Source organism: Lonchura striata, chromosome 6, assembly GCF_046129695.1.
Source record: "Lonchura striata isolate bLonStr1 chromosome 6, bLonStr1.mat, whole genome shotgun sequence".
Lineage (NCBI taxonomy): Eukaryota > Metazoa > Chordata > Aves > Passeriformes > Estrildidae > Lonchura > Lonchura striata.
The window spans coordinates 32,513,351-32,531,049 of record NC_134608.1 but is presented as its reverse complement, the minus strand read 5'-3'; the positions used below and the strand labels follow the sequence as shown (position 1 = coordinate 32,531,049).

At 36.3% G+C, this 17,699-nt stretch overlaps 1 protein-coding gene across 14 annotated transcripts in view; it reads right to left on the bottom strand.

The window, feature by feature from the left end:
- The window catches only part of GPHN (gephyrin), a 269,966-nt gene that overhangs the window by 168,395 nt on the left and 83,872 nt on the right, over positions 1–17,699 (bottom strand). The gene's annotated exons all lie outside the window — the stretch shown is intronic.

Genomic DNA, 17,699 nt, shown 5'->3' with positions numbered 1-17,699 from the left:
CTTATGGACAACCACCAGAACTTTTAAATAAGAAAACTCTTAATCCCTTAATCCTACAATACTGAAATTACAAGAATATGAGCAGAGTCTCAGAGACAAGCAGCATCCAGAAAGGCTAATAAAATTGTTCACACAATACTTCCCTTCTGGAAGCTCTAACACCTTACTTTGCTCTTACACAGCACTTACTATCACATTCCTGTGGGTGACAGTGACCATAACATGCCCCATAACTTCAACATGCCTCCAGCAATTCCTGAGCTGAAGAACACAGACAAGGCAGAGATTTATCTCTTCCTCAGTTTCTGCCCCAGCACAGGAGTGAAAACAGATAAGGTGAATCCCAGAGCTTACATTTCTGTAAAATAAGTAACTTCCTTGAGCACTGGCATGTTTATTCCATGTCAGGGAGGCCTAGTAAATTTATCCAGATAAATATATAGCAAAAGTGATGGGAGGTGGGTACCTTATCCAAAGCACAGATTTATTCTAGAAGTCTCTACCACTTATCAGTGTATTTGGAATTTATAATCCTGTAGAGGTTTAAACAAAAAATTAAAGCAGTAGGGATCTTTCACTTGCCAGCATGTCTGTGTTGGTGTCTCTTTTCTTACAATCCATTTCATGTATCTCGAGAATAGTCTTGAAAAATGTTTGACTGCAATGCTACCAGCAAGCACCACAGACACCTTAGATGTGTTCCTGGGCATCTGAAACAGCCACTATGTAAACTATATCATAAAAGATGAAGCACCATGGGTTTTGCTTCGACTACACACACAGAACAACATTATATTAATTGAAAGGGTGAATTCCTGACTAGCAACAGGCAAATGACTAAGGTGACTAACACTAACATTGCTAATACTTCTCACAGTACTTACCAAGCCAAGGAAATCAAAGATGGTTAGGGCAAGTCTACCTGCAAACTGGGAGTGAGGACAGCACAGTGTATGCATGACTCCCATGGATAATATGAAAAACATTATGTTTGTTTACAGAAGTAGCTGGGCTTTATGAATAAACCACTGTAAGAAACTGCAATGTTTCTTGCTCAATCACGATTTATTATTTTACCGTAAACACACTATTATTATGAAACCTGACTTTTCCTTCCAGAATTAGCAATAAACACCCTCACTTTTTAGACAGTAACAGTAATATCCAAAAAAGCTTGTTACAAAAGCCCAGAAATAATTCCAGTCTATACTGAAATGAGTTTATGTGATACCCAAACTTGGGAACCAAGTTAAATTGCAGCATTGCATTAAGAAAGAACATTTAAAGAACTGATAGAAAAAACACTACCGATAACACCAGTACAATATATTTTAATACCTTAACCTCTGGTTAAACTGCAAGATCATATTATGCTGTACTGTACTTGCTTTACAAAGTTTTATTCTATTTTGGAATTGCCTTTATGATCAAAGAACTTAAAAGTAGGTGGGTGGTGCCATCAGGTCAATCAATGGAAGACTCTTTCATTTGAAACATAAAAGGTGGATCTAGAAAGCTAGTGGAACAAAGACCATTTACAAATTAAAAGAAACCTGCAGATTTTGTGTCTTATAACTATTCCCCCTCCCTCCAGCAAAATATCATGGGTAGATTTTGCTAGGTTACTTTAAAATAAACTATATTGTCAGCTATATTTTCATCCAAAACATGTTAAGACAAGTAGTGATGCTATGCCTCCACAACAGCAGTCAATGCTTTAGCTCCTATTTCCTCCAGCCACATCACCGGACTTTAAGTGCTCACTGATGCATAATGTTACTCTAGATAAGTGTCAAGATACATTTCCTTGCTGCAGTGCCTCTGTACCTTAAGCTGCTAAGAAGGTATGCTTCTCCAAATTCAGTAGTGTTCTTCAAAGCTGAGAAACATGATTACCTAGTGCACATTTAGCTGGCTTCATAAATCAGACAATTATAATAAATGGCTTTTTTTAAAAAAATAGACTTTGCATGCTCTGAAGCTTAGATTACAGATGTTTTAGCATGAAAACCAGAATATCCTCTTTCATCTTACTTAAGGAAAAGTAAATACACAGTAGAAGCATTCCCTCACTGATTCACCTTGGCAAGTCTTACATAGTAATTTGTCCAAAATCCACTTGCACTGAATTCAAAACAGTATTTAATGAATAAAATGTTTAAAAATAAAAGAAAGTCGAAGTTGAGTACCCAATACCTAAACATGTCCATTTCAAGGTTACCTTTCTGTCACATCTATTAGCTCACAGTTCAGCTGATCTTTACTCCACAGTGGCCAGATCTTTACAGTTGAGCACAGTGACTCCACTTGTGCCTCATATGCCATTAGAACTGCACAGGTAGAGTGGAGTTAAATTTCTCTTTGAGTTTACACTGATAAAATCATACAATACTGTAGCATTTTTGGCATTTATACTCTTGCCCCAACTCAGTTTCATCCTCAGAACTGCACTGATCCATAAATAAGCAAAACACAGAACAACAACAAAAAAAAAAAAAAAAAAAAAAAAAAAGTTTTCCAAGTATTGCCTTCCCCCCTTCTAAAATTAGCTGAGTACGTAGCTATGGTACAGAAATACTTCAGGGAGAGCTTTCATATTATTGGAGAATTCTCTTCCACAGAGCAATTTGATCTGTGACAGAGTTTCACATTAAATTGCATTAAAGAAAATATATGGCACAAGAAGTCTTCTGATTTTATAATAAATTAAAATAATAACCCTATCTCTGAGCACTTGTTAGTGACAGATACTTTAATGATGCACCATAATCCAAGCTTGCTATTTGTTTATTAAAATGTTTACTACCTCTTCTGGCAGAATTCTCAGAGCTTTTATTAACAACTGAACTATCAAATGTAGGAGATGAAGGAAGAAAAAAAAACAAAAAACAACCAAAACCTTGGATCTATTTGTTATTTTCAGGGAGCTATACCAGCATCCCACATAGGTTCACAGCCAACTCTGTACCACAGCGAGAGTGGCACTGAGCCACAGCTAATAAATCACGCTGAGAAGAAGAGCATGTTGGCTTGTACTCAGCACTGTGCTACAGACATCTCTCTTACACCCAGCCAGCTGAGTGCTCACTTGTCCTTATTTGTCAACAGCTATTAACAAGGGAATCTGTAAATTAGATTCATTACATAATTTAAATATAAAATTTATAAAATATGTTGCATGTTATTACAGTGTAATTAGAAACAGTGTGTTCCATGAGAATGATGCAAAGGCATAGTTCTTAGTAGTAAATATAACTCATTTATACCCATTTGAGAGCTTTCAAATTAAAATTGGGAAAGAGCTACTTGACAAATTTTCAGTGACTTTTTCACTTAAGTATGTAATGCAATTAAAACTAAAATACTTGGGCATCATAAAATTTTATCAGAGTTCCTCAGTGAAAGGTTTTATAAACACTTTGACATGAAATCAAATAATCAATTTTTTTTTTTGCCAGTTTCATTTCATGTTCAACATTTCACTCGTTTTTACTGGCCAAGTACAAAATATTTATTGCTTAGTTCATCTGCTTTCCTCTTCCTCATGGACTTGCTTGTGTTTTCTCAGTATTTTTAGCTCCACTTGATCACAGGGCCTATCAAATTTAACTTAAATTATGCATTTACTATTTCTCCCTTAATTCACACCCACACCCATCTCACTATTAGACTTTTTATTAATTGCAGTTGTAAACAAACACTTGTCTTATTTCATTACATAGCTTTCCTTTTACAAATTAACCAACAGTTCCATCAGAAAAAGTTTTATTTTCTACTGCTGAAAGCATGATCTATAGCTGTGAAACAGACTATTTAGAAAGGGTCTTGATTATTAGATTCTGGTGAGAATAACTCATTTTGAGCAATTTTACCAAGACCAGTCCCTTGCCTCTACTCAGCACAAAACCCTTCAAATCTTAATTTTCCTTTTCTCAAGGCTGAGTAACATACAGTACATCACTTTCCTGCAGTCTTGTTAAGATTTTCCTCTTGTAACTAGCTACTGCAGAAGACAACTTATTTTATCCTGTAAAGAGGCTGACCTGCTGCTGAACTGAACGCAGGATCAACACAGGCTAATGATGAATAACTTCTGTTAACATTTTCTTCCATGGGTTTTAAAATGAAGCAACAACAGAAACAGCTGTAAAATCTGAATAGTGCAGATGTATTTGAATGTCTTATTTCATCATTCACTCCTGTTCAAGAATAATAGAATGTCAAAACATTTTCTGATAAAGTCTCTCCTCCAGAGTAGCTTCTGCTGAGATAGAAAGGACATAAGCCAGCATGGAGTCCAACTTTGCTGAAGGAAGGGACATAATTCCTGGAAGTAGTCAAATATGTACAAGCCTCCTTTTCATAAGGCTGTCAATGGTCTGATCCCTTCACATTACCCAGTATTCCTGAGTCTTAAGAAATACACATTGCTTTGTGCCACTGTAATTGTAGAAACTAGAGATGCCTACCTCTATGTGGATATACTTACAGTCACACTTCTGGTCCAAATACATTAAGTTTCAAAACTTGCCCTAATGAGCCTGAATAATTTCTTATTAATGATTACTGATGTTTCATTTATCTCATCTTTCTTCTCCAGTGATGATTCCAACATAATCCTTCTGTAAACTGAATAGAATTACAAGGACAGGGCAACACAAAAGCTCGCTATTAGGGTAGCTAATAATCTGGGAAACTAATTTCTGTTAAAAATATTCAGCTAGTGTCCTGTCCTGTGCAGAAGAACAGAAATGGTACAAAGAAACCATCATCTCATATGCCAAAGTAGCACCAAAAATTCATGGTCTTGAAAAGGCTCTGTATATATGGACCACTGCCTTAAACTAAGAGGAAAACTGGGGGAGCGACTGACAGAAAGAAAAGACAAACAATTAAGATTCCTAAGATAAATAAAGGAACTCTAATAATTTAAACTCTTATTTGAGAGCTGTTTTTCCACATAACATAAGGTTTTCTACAGGAACAGTTCTAATAGTCTGAAGTTAAAGGGTATTAAGACCTTGTTTAAAATGGAGGCTTAAATCAGTTCTTTGTTGGGGAAAGTGATTGCTAAGATGACCCTGAAACAAATTTTAAGACAAGTTATTGCTGCATTAGAGAAATAATAAGAAGCATTTCTAAGTACTGCTAACTTGGCACAGATTATTGCTATCCCTTCACAGTAAGTGAGTGTATTAAGCTGTGCAAAAGTCACAAGCAGGCAAGCTAATAAAAAGCTTAGATAATGGTAACACTATGTGACTGAAATCAAAAGTTATGACAAAACCTTCCTGGAAAGGTTATAGTTAGTAATACAAGAATACTATCACACTATAAAAAATAGCTTGTGTATATACAGGCTGCAGTCATCACACTGCTCATAATGTTTATTTCCTCGTGTACACAATGAAAATAATAGTAGCAAACCAAAGAAGATAAAACACATGACTGAGGAAGAAAGAGTTTCAATCCAATTAAAATTTTATCTTATATTAGAGGCCTTAAGCATCATAAACATTCATAAACTGTAAAAAAATTAAGCAAATCCTTTAGTTTAGCATATACAATAAATTAGCTAGAGGTTAAAAGGCTTAAGAGTGCAGATGGCAGGTCAAGAGAAACTCCTGAAGGAAGAAAGAAAAAACCACCTTCCTAAATGTAGAACATGCTGCTATCACTGCGATTTCTGAATATAACCTTGAGTTGATAATCTTTTTCTACTTGTTTCACATATATATCTCCAAAATGTTCTGCTCAGCCATACAGGCTGAAGCAGAGACACTTCTCAAAGGCATTTGAAACACAAGCAAAAAGGGAAGACATTTTCTCAATTCTGACTTTTTTAAAACACACATCCCAAAATACTTTACCAATATAAAACTGAGTTTTTCACATAAATGCAAAATACTAGAATTAAAAATATAAAATTGTTTTGAAATCTCCAACTCTTTACAAGCTCATCTATTGCCTGTATAATCATTAGCAAATAATGAAGTACACAGAAACACTCCACCTATTTGAACAAAAAGATTATCTTTAAATCTTACTCAGCTTTCAGTCACAAATTCATTCCTTGAGGATGTATTTTTAAGGTTGCTAGCTTTTAAAAAAACAATACAGAGCAGACAGTTAAAAATAAGAATCAGTGTGTGAAGCGTGTTGCTTCATCATAGGCAGAACTGCCCTTGAAAATCTATTTGCCTAAGGCTCATGGCAGGCAGCATTCCTTCTTAAGCCAGGGAGAAGTAGCAAAAAGACTAAAATAATCATATTTCTTTGCATTTTTTCTGGCAACTTCTGTTTTTAGAAGCTGAAAGATACTGAAAAAAATGAATTTTAAATTAAACTGTACTAAAAATGCAGTCTGAATATAGTAACATTCTTATAGAATTAAAATAATTAATTGCAACTCTACTTATTTTAGCTTTGAAAGTGAAGATGCTGAGAGCCATTTTAGATGGATTTTGGGTAAGGGTACTGTAGCTTGGAGGAAGGCAAATTTTGCACTCATACACACAAAACCAAGATGATCCACCTGTGTATGGGGAAGACTGGATAAAGCATCACCCCATTTGGGATAAGCATTCTCTGGATTTTGTCGCTTATTCTATGAAAACTGATCTTAAGAGTTTTAATGTTTCAAGAATATTCAAAACTCAAATGCCTTCTGGAATTTTTCTTTATGGTTTGGACTTCGCAAAAGAAACCTGAAATACAATAGGCTAATACTCCTGAAGCCTCTGATCTTCTCCTGAAATTGATGCATGTTTAAATGAAGATGAGGTTCTAAACTGTATGAAACTACTATGATATGTTGAATTAAAGCTTTTTCAAATCTTGTTCGCTAATTTTCACAGCATTGCAAAGGCAGCAGAGTAGGCACAATACAGAGTTTCCTGATCAAAATGCCAATGGTGTGGGTACAACTAGAGCTCCAGGCACAAAATGGACACAACAGCTCCTCATGGGACCACACGCTGCTTCTCAGCCCTGAATCCTGCAGCCATCCCAGAACTAGAGTGGTAAAAATCTCTCTGCCACATTGCCCTCTATTCTCTTTTTCTGGATGTGCAAATCAAAACAAAATTATGTATTAGGGTATTTCCTGAATTATTTGCAATCTATGTAGTGAATGGCTTTCCTGACTCTGTTAGAACAGTGTGGTTTTTTTGTTAGCAAAACCAGGAAAGGATACATTAAAGGTATTCTTTATGTGCACCTTTTGGAAAAATGGAACACAGTAGACTAAAAATCACCACCTTGTAAGAAATAATTACATCCTTTGTTAAAATAGAGAAGAGGTTCCAATCATGCATTCTCATATTTAATAGTTTCTCCATGACCTATTCTGGTTTTGAACACTTGGCACTGAACATTTCCACACACTAGACTAAGCTACAGAGCATATTAACCATGCAGAATGCTTGTGACAATGAGAAAAATACTGAATGAAAAGGGGTTGAGGAAAAAAAAAGAACCTGAATGTACATTTTCAAAACAGGTGTTACAATCATGTCAGTCAAATGACACTCGCTCCAGAGCAACCTGTATTTTCTAAATCAATCATCTATCTGAAAATGACACCAATAACAAATTTCAAAAGGATGCACTCTATTTCCAACTACAAATACAGACAAGATACGTTCTTGTATCTGAAACCAAATAATGAATAAAAAATAGAATTTTAATAGAATAAGAACTCATCCTTATTAGAATATAAGGAAGGGGAAGAAAATGGAGGTAAGAAGGGAGATACTGTAGTTAAAGAAGGACCAAAAAGCTAAGAACAGAATTAGTAAGGGTATAAAGGAAAGCATTTCCTCCTGGAGTATAACTGTGCTTCTTTGACATAGTCTGTGGAAAATCACTTGGGGTAATTTTTCAGTATGGCAGTATGTCAGTTTTGAGCTCAATGCTATCTTCATCTATAATAAAATACTTAAGTCCTGGTTACATTCTTGTGATGTTTATATGGTAGCATAGATAAAGGGATAAAGACTAAGCGAAGAATCCATGGTAAAATTCAAACTGTAGTGAAGTGAGAAAAGCATATCAAAAATCCACAAGACTTACTGTAGGATAGCTATACCTTTCCTTCTTAAGCCACCATTTGTAGAGATTTCTGTTATACACTGCTAAAATGTGATTTTATAGGAGTGCCCCAGAAAAGTTATGGCAGGACAATTCTAATTAAGAAAGCAATCTAGAACTGAAATGCAGTGAATAATATTGCATAAAAGCATGAAGAGATCTATGCATAGCAATTTTCTGTATATCGGTGTCAGAATCATTCCTAAAATGTGCAGCAATGTGTGCAAACCTAATCTATGCTACAAATAGGCACACAAATTTCAGAGAGGCCTTCTCTAAATAAGGCATTCTTTCAAGTAGTTATAGCTTACACAAAATGTAGCCTCTTATACAAAGAATCACATCCAGGGGTCAGCTCGCAATCGCTTTTCAGAGCAGTTCAGAAGATCCATTAGTAGTAATTTTTAATAGTGAGATTAGAGGAGAGCAATTTTCTATCATGTAGTAAATTACCAAAAGCCATGTTGAGATGGTTTTGTTCCTCCATTTCTGGGAATTCCAAATTTCAGTTTAGCCATGTCAGGGGAGCCTGCTCTACTTCGAAAAACTAGTTTTTGCTCACACAGTGGAAAAATGTTCAAGTTTGTGGGTGCTCCACTCTTTGTATGAAAGTCCTGCTTGTGAAAGAAGTATATAAAATTTGCCATACTAGCTCAGTCTAAATGTGCACACAAGTCAGTATGATGGTTCTGATGCTAAAAAACAAATGCTTAGGGAATAAATACATGACACAGAACATGATTTGTTTCCTGGTACACACTTATCACCTCTTGCTGCCTTCAGTTACGAGAGCTTTCCTGACCTAGATGCTGCATGCAATTAATTGGCTTTAACATCCACAGTCGGTCTAATAGCCTAATTCCTTTATTTGTATTTATCATTTAAACTCCAGGCTTCCATATGATGATACATCAATTATGAAACAGCCAGTTCTGCCACACTTGTACTAGTATGTACTTTTATTAATTTTAAACCTGCTGCTCGATTTTTTCCTGTCACAATTTCTGATCTGTGAAAAACAGTGAATAATTGTCTTTTTTTTTTAAATGCTATGCATTCTGTATACCTCCACCATATGTTGTTTTTTTGTTGAAGTGAAAAATTCTATTCTATTTAATTTCTTTGTGTGTAAGCTGTTCCAAATCTCTGCTTAACCTTATCATCCATACCATACCCCGACTAGAACTTAATAAAGTAGTCAGGATTTGAGCACATCTGAGGTTTATAGTCATATAAATAGGACTTCTGTTTGGTACTTGATTTTTTTAGATAGTATTTTTTTTAATTTCTTTTTCTGAGTATACAGAAACACACTTATTGCACTATGAAGTATTAAGAGAATCCTTTCAGAGCATTATCTTAAGAAATGCAGTTTAAACTAAGATCAGCACTAGACCATATCTTACCTGTAGAAACACAAAAAAAAATGTTTTTCATAGTGTAGACACTATGAGAAGATAACCCCCGTTAAATACCCAGAAAAGAACAGGATATAAATAGAAATAACTAAAGTTTGAAAGCATGAAGTCAGGTGAAGAGTCAGGTTAGCTGAGATTTGGATGAAGTCTGAAGGTGGCAAATAGGCTGGAAGAAGCTGTTTGAGTTTTAAGAGTCATAGATCCTCAGAGTGGAAAGCTGACGAAAATAGCAAATGCCATGAAAAGACCCCTCCAAAAGAAACAGAAAGTTAAAAGACCAACTAAGGCAAGATTAGGTCACCAAGAGAAGACTACAGAATGCAACTAAAAGCTGTGGTGGATTTGGGTTGGACGAGAAGACAAAATGTCAGAGAGGTGTACAGCACAATCCTTCAAGGAAATTCCTATCATTACACATTAAGCATTTAAAAATCATTTGGACTGTGGTTTTAAAAAACAGAATATTGACCAGGAAGCTGACTATGACAGTACTTGGTACAGTTTCAATTTTCCTACTTCTTCTGTAAAAGTCATTCTGGTCTGGTCCTGAATATACCCAAATACAAAGGAAGCTTGTTTATATTCCTTCCAAATGCAAAAAGAAAACAGTATCTACAAAAACTATTTACATTTTTTTAAGTACAAAAAGTATTACAATTGTAGAATTACTCTAATGTGACCTAAATCTGATTGGGATGGAGTTCCTTTCTCCACAGCAGGTGGCTGCACCAGAATTGCTGTGTTTTGGATTTATGACTGAACAGTGCTGATAACACACCAATGTTTTCACTGTGGTTGAACAGTGATGGTAAAACATCAAGACCTTTTCTTTCCCTGCTCTGCCACCCCAGCAAGTAAGGCTGGGGATAGGAAAGAGCTGGGAGGGAGCACAGCCAGCACTGCTGACCAAAGGGATACTTCATACTTTAATATTGTGCTCAGCAATAAATGCACAAGGAAAGGAGGAGGAAGAGGAGTAACATCAGACATTGCAGTATTTGTCTTCCCAGGCAATTCTTGTGCATGCTGAGGCCTGGCTTCCCAGAAATTGGCAAAGCATTCCCGTCAGCAGTCAGGGAAGTATCAAGGCTCTTTCTTATACAACTGGAGAATAGAAGTTATTAAGACAATGGGATTTAAAAATTACATTTGTAATTTTTTTTTTATTTATTTGAAGTTAGAAGCAGAGTGGGCAATTTTAAAATGAAGGTTTAAATCAAACATAGAAATAACTTTTAATCAACTGTGATACTGGCTAGACTGAAACTTGATCAAGATTTCTGACCCTGTGTCCTATGTATTTCTTTTCATACATCAGAGAGCAAAACAGAGTAGGAAGGGCATAGCTTTTCTTTTGAACCCCTAAAAAGTCTTGTAACATTTTCATTTATTTTCCTACATGAAAGTTTAAGTACATTTAATAATAACAAACCTTAAATCTGAAACTGAATAATCTAGTAAATCTCCATGAGTAATGAATAAGTTTCTTATTTCAACAAACATGATATAGCCTTACAGATCCTGTAAGCAGAGAAAATACCTAAACTTGTTTAGATACAGGTTCATAGCTAACAAGCTTGAAGCAGCAAATCCCTACACCACAGAGAAGTGCAATACTTAATTCTGAAACTAGTACTAGAACTGAAGAGAGATGGAGCACCCAAGATGCAGCTGCCATGAAACCAACCCTCTCCCCTCAACAATACTTATCAGCCCAGACATAGCTTTGGGGCTGCACAGCCTCTAGTTTTAGAACAACTTATGCAGTTTCTTGATTAGCTCATAAACTTCTTAATTGCAGGCTACCACAGGGCATTCCAAGAACAAGAAAAAGACATTTCCTTCTAAGAATTTGGTAGCTGTATGATAAGAGAAGACATGTTTGTTCTAAATGTAACTACTATTGGTAGATAAAGCTGACACAGAGCTTTAGAGAGGTTACAGGAGACTGCTTTGGGCCAAGATGTAAAAATCATTTGAGCTGAAAGTTACTAAGTGCTAAAAAAAGACATTTTCTTATATTCTGTTTTGCACAGTCTGCTGCAATGGGTTTGCTTCAGACAGATGAAGTTGTTCTTATAGGTTTATGAGTCATTAAGCTTGAACAGCCAAAGGACACATGCAATATTAGCCATTTTTGCTAGAAACTGCCAAGGAATCTCGTAGGTTGAGAATTCTTTTTCTTGAAGTGCAAGAACCAGAGAAAACATTTAGGGACTTGTTTGCATGACTGGAGGTAAAAAAGATTTGGCAAATGAACAACAAGAACATCCTCGGTGATACATTTGATGGAAGCTGGTTAGACTATGGAGAAGCCAAGCGGGGAAACTGGCTGGAGAAGAAACCCTGGCCACTCAAGGTCTTAAGCATGTTTTAATTATCTTGATGGAAAGGCAAATACAATTTTTTAAGGCACATGAAAGTTGCTTGCAGTTGAAGCAGATAAAGGTTTGTCTCAATCTCCCAGATCAATGAGAAACCATAAGGATAGCATAAAGCCAATTTTATGTACATCAACTTTTAAGAAATACTTATTAAAGTCATCCTCATGAATTCCTTTATGCACATCTCAGATCTTTGGAAGTTTGTCAAGTACAATTTTTTCACTAGATTCAATGCTTATAATAGGCAGCATTTCTGTAATGCCCAGTATTGCTTTTCTGCATAATAGTCTGGGCTACCACAGACAGCTTTCCAGCCATCCCAATAAAGATAACCTGATAAAATCACTCCATGCTTATAGATGAGCTCAGGAGGCAAGAGAAGCAGAGAAGTATTTTTGTAAGCCTATTAGGGAAAACATGCTAATACAGTCAACTAATGGACAAAAACTGAGCATGAAGTCCCACTAAAAGGTTGCTGCACAACAAGGTAACTGTGGATAGAATTACAGAATAAATGTTTCCTTTCTATATAGCATTACTGAGACCAGTAGTTAAATAAAAGAAACAGGCATGACATTCATATATTGAAAGAGGCACTGAAAAACCAGAAAGGCTGCACAAATGGGAGAGGGTGTGAACTGGTATCCTCATAACACTGAAATTGTAATCTTCAGCAAGACAGAATATGACACTGGCTTTCAAATAAAAAGCAAAACACAGAAAGGATAAGCTACAGTACTTCCAGTTTTCCCCAGAAAGTGCTGGACAGATTCCTCCATGTCCAGATGGAAACTGAAGTTTTACATCCACAGACTTCACAGTGCATTTATCAAGTCTTCAGTCACAGAATCATTAAGGCTGGAAGGGGCCACAGTGGGTCATCTTAAGAGCACATTGCATGGGACTGAATACAGAATTCAACACAGCACTGCAGGTGAGGCTCACCAGGGCTGAGCAGAGGGGCAGGATCCCCTCCCCTGCCCTGCTGGCCGTGCTCTTCCCAATGCAGCTCAGGATCCCATGGGCCCTCCTGGCACAAGGACACACTGCTGGCTCAGGGACAGTTTGGTGTCCACCAGCACCTCCAGGCCCTTCTCCACAGAGCTGCTTCCCAGCAGCTCAGCCCTCAGTCTGGGCTGGGCCATGGGGTTATTCCTGCCCAGGTGCAGGACCCTGCACCTGCCTTTGCTGAATCTCAGGCAGTTCTTCTCTGCCCATCTCTGCAGCCTGCTGAGATCCTTCTGAAGGGCTGCACAGCCTCTGGGGTATCAGTCACTGCTCCCAGCTTTGTGTCATCAGTGACCCTGCTGAGGAGGGATCTGCCCTTCATCCAAGAAATCAATGAATTATGGTAAAAAATTATGGGCCCAGCACTGACCCTTAAAAGACACCACCAATGATAGCCTTCACCTAGACCCTGTGCCACTGATTATAACCCTCTGGGATCTGCCATTCAGGCAGTTCTCAATTCACCTCAATGTCCACTCATCCAGCCCATATTCCTGAGGAAATTGCCTATAAGGATGCTGTGAGAGACAGTGCCAAAAGCCTTGCTGAACTCAAAGCAGACAATATCCAATGCTGCTCCCTCATCCACCCGGGTATTTGTTTCATCCTACAGTATATCTTATGTAACTAGTAAGATTAAAAAAAAAAAAAAATAGAACTCCTCAAAAATTCCTTTACTGTCTTCAGTCCTTAAGTGACAAATAGTAAGGACCTCACAACTTCTTACCAGAAGAATTATAGTTCCTCCTTCTAAGGCTGCAAAATACAGTAAGGGATAAAGATGACTGCTGTGAGATAGAAATCTCTTGTCATGGAAAAATGGAACTCAATTAATCCACAAGTTTCTTACTAATAGGTCTATTACCATTTTGCTTGTCTTTTCTAATGCAATTCCTTGGGGTAAATAATATTTTCTTCTCTGCAGTACACACTCATTAAAACAAGTTCTAATTTCCTGTCAAAAGGTACCTGTTTTTACATTTTATATTTATCCACTCTCATAATCGGTCTGAAGGAGACAAGAAACACAGTTTAGATGTGATGTGATTTTGCCTAGAAAGAAGTTATTCAGAATCTCTTGGACATTGTTCATCTCAAAGAAGCTCTGAAGATGTTTCCAAAACAAATACATCAGTAATTATCTGCAGCTGCAGCTACTGAATTGCACAGAAAGATTAAAAGGATCATCTTTTCTGTTTAGACAAGTATTCTATGACCTTTATGTCTACATACAGACTAGAGCTGAAAGGAATGTCTTATAAAGTGACACTAAGAACTAAAACTTCAGAATCTCTATACACAGAACTTCCACTTGAAGTAGGTGGACCTATATACCTAGCATTCTAATGATCTGATGGTTCACACCTCAGGTGTATTTAAGTAACTTCTAGTGAGATAAAAAAAAGCAGTAGTAAAAGTCTCAGGAGAAGTTTCAGGTGAAGACATATTTCATTATATCTATCCCATTTCTCTCCTGAGCACAGATTGGCTATTGAGGGTGGAAAAGGACAGGAAGACAGGCATGCAGACCATTCAACCTGCTCACGAGCAAGGGGTCAAATGAACTGATCAATATGTTTAACTTTCCTTGAGCACCAGCCTCTTGCCTTGCTAGAGAGCCTCAAAGATCTCCTCACAAAAGCAGGACTTTGCTAGCATCTTAAGCTGTTTCACTGCCTTTTTCTTCAGCTGAATAAAGTCTGAACCACCATCTAAGAATCAGCAGCCTAGTTCCTCCAGTTGCACCTGTTCTCTGCAGCTCTGCTGTTTAGGACAATGAATGGGAAAACACCTATTGACATCTCATGGAGAATAATCTCCTCTGTAGAATGAAACATTTTAAATATCCGTTATGAGTTACTGGAATGGTAGGCATGGCATCATCTAAGCCAAATAATGGGATTTTAATATTCATAGCCACATTAAGTTACCTTTATAGGAACCAAATAAAGTTCCAACTGGGTTTTGGTCATATTAATTACACAGAAGACAAACCAGAATGCATACATTTTCATAGAAGAAAAGGGAAAAGATAAAAGGGAGAGAAAAAAAAAAAAAAGTAGTTTGCCCTTCCAGCTCTCTACACTTTCACTGGATCAAATATGTAGGATTATAATCTGCAAAACTCTCCCTGACATTCTTAGCTATAGATTCTAATTTCTTCACCAAATGATATTCAGATTTTTTTTCAAACTATCCAGTCAATGTTGTCTACTACAAACAGAACTAATTCTTTCTCACCAGGCAAACAGAATAAACCCTTTAATATTTTATATACTATAGAACACTCATACTTCCTCTCTTGACACTGTTTCCTCAATTAATTAACCTGATATGCATTGCATTTTCTGTCTTTTCCTCTTTCTTTTCTTCTACACACCTCTGGATCTCGGAGTTTGGTGTCCAAAACAGGACACTATATAGTAGACGTATCCTTGAGCTCCAGGGAACCCAATGTCACTGAAGACATCCCTGCTCACTGTAGGAGGTGACCTTTAAAGGACCTTTCCAACCCAAACTATTCTATGATTATCTGCAATGAATAAAAAACAGCAAACCACCTTTACAGTTGAACTATGATCAACTTTTTGCAGAAATTAAGTTTTTCTCTAATTAATCACTAAATGGAATTTAATTTTAAAGCTGTTGCATGCTTCCTTCTCCCACAATCTAACTCCTCACTTCAGGTTTATTTGATATGATTAGTATTTGGGGTTTTTTTTCCTTTAGCAGAATTTTCATTTTTATTGACACAGTAAATTGTGAGTTAATCACATACAAGTATAGGTGACCAAACTATTGATTTGAGCAGCAGAGCTTTTATTAGCACTGCTGAGAGAACTGAAAGCAGATTAAGTTTACAGTCCTGCTCCAGCTGGGAAATCACCTGGGGAAAAAAGGCTACTCTGACAATTAGACATATTTGATATAAATCAAACATTAATGAAAAAAAACCAACAATGCTGTCTATTTTACAGAGTTCCATTTCAAGGTAAAGAGACACTTTCAGCTGTCCAAAAAAAAGGCCCTCTGCAATAACAAAAGAAGTTGTCTGTTGCAGAGACAAGAGTGGCAAACTAAGAGGGACACAGCCATTTGCAGATAAAGCATGAGAATTTTTTATGTAAATCTAATATTTGCGTTTGAGATTATAAAGAAAAGAGGCAGTGCATCTACAGTCAGCACAAATGAGCACTAAAGAAATCCTAAAGTGTAAACATTAAACGGGTAAGAGGATTAAGCAAATGCTATTTTACAATTCCAGGTATTATTACAGGCATCAATCATAGCCAAACAGGCATAAGATTTTAATTAAACTTTATTCTTTATTTCAAAAAAAGATTAAAACATCTCTTTGTCTGGCACTGCCATGCTTCATCCCAATACTGTCCTTTGCATAGAAAAGAATTCAGATCCCATAGAACCTTAAAGGTCACCTACAGAAGGCTGCATTGAACGATATTGCCTTAGATGGTTTCTTCATTTTGGAGATTCTTTCACACCATTACACATTTTGCAAGAACTCTTAATAGGTGCTCAGTCATAAAACAGCAAGAATATAGATTTGGAAAGACAAACCCGAGTCTATATATTCCAATCATTCAGCAGAAACAGGACACTCTTCTTGCACTGTAATCTGTCATATAGCAAAGTATCATAAGCAGCCCTTGAAATCTAACATGTACTGAGACTTTATTCAGTCTTTCAAAGTGACAAAAATGGCTACATTGCTGTCACTCGTGCTTCTTGTGCTATAAGAAACAAAAATCCATTTAATTTCTTTTGAACACTACAATAATTTATTACAATATTCTTCATGTGAGTTATGGTCAAGGAAAAAAATGAAGAGATTCCATCACTTCTGGTAAAAAATATAGAAAATAGTTTTCTACAACAAAGGCATTTCAACTTTCTGAGAGTAAACTCAAAAGGTGCAAGCCCAAAATTATGTGTAGCACATAAGCCTACCCGCAGCTGTAAAACCCACATACAATTTTAAAGCAAATGAAGAATCAAAGCCAACCAACCAAAATACTCAAAAGATACCATTCAACAGAAAAATTTTGAAAATTAAGACCTTTAAAATAGCTTTGACTTCAACACTTAAACAGTAACTATTAAAAATTTATCCATTGCATTCACTCTTTACATATCAAGCAAGAATTATACTTGCCTCTTGTACCTCTATTTTTCAGATGTATAAATCGTCATATACACTATTATCAAAATCACCCAAGGATACCTGTACATGTGCATTTATGTCATTTACCTCTAGCAACATGACAAAATAAATTCTGCATCTACCCAATTACTATAAATCCCTGTAATTAAAGTAATATGCCAAATGCACCTTATTTTTTACTATTTCTCAATCAATACTGAAAAATCTGCTCTTTCAGCAGCAAGGACCAGCACATTAGAGCTCACTGTGGAATGCACTGTCAATTCATGTTAAAAAGATGCAATTTTTTTTATTTTTCTGTCACACTCACACACTAGCAAGAACATTTTCAGCTAGTAACAAAGTTAACAGATGAGAAAAAAAACCCCATGAACAAAACAAAACCACAAACAAAAAACTGAATACCAAGAAGGTCTGATACAATTTCAAGTCTGGCTCAAAGCTCATGAAATTGAATTTGATTTTAGAGAAAGATACAATACTGAGATAAAGACCAAGCAGTCTTGCGATGAAGCAAAATTTAGACAATGTACATATATACTTAAGTTGAAAAAGGTAGTAGAGGAAGAAACACATATCAGCTGTATAAAATCAGATACAAAGAAAACAGATTCT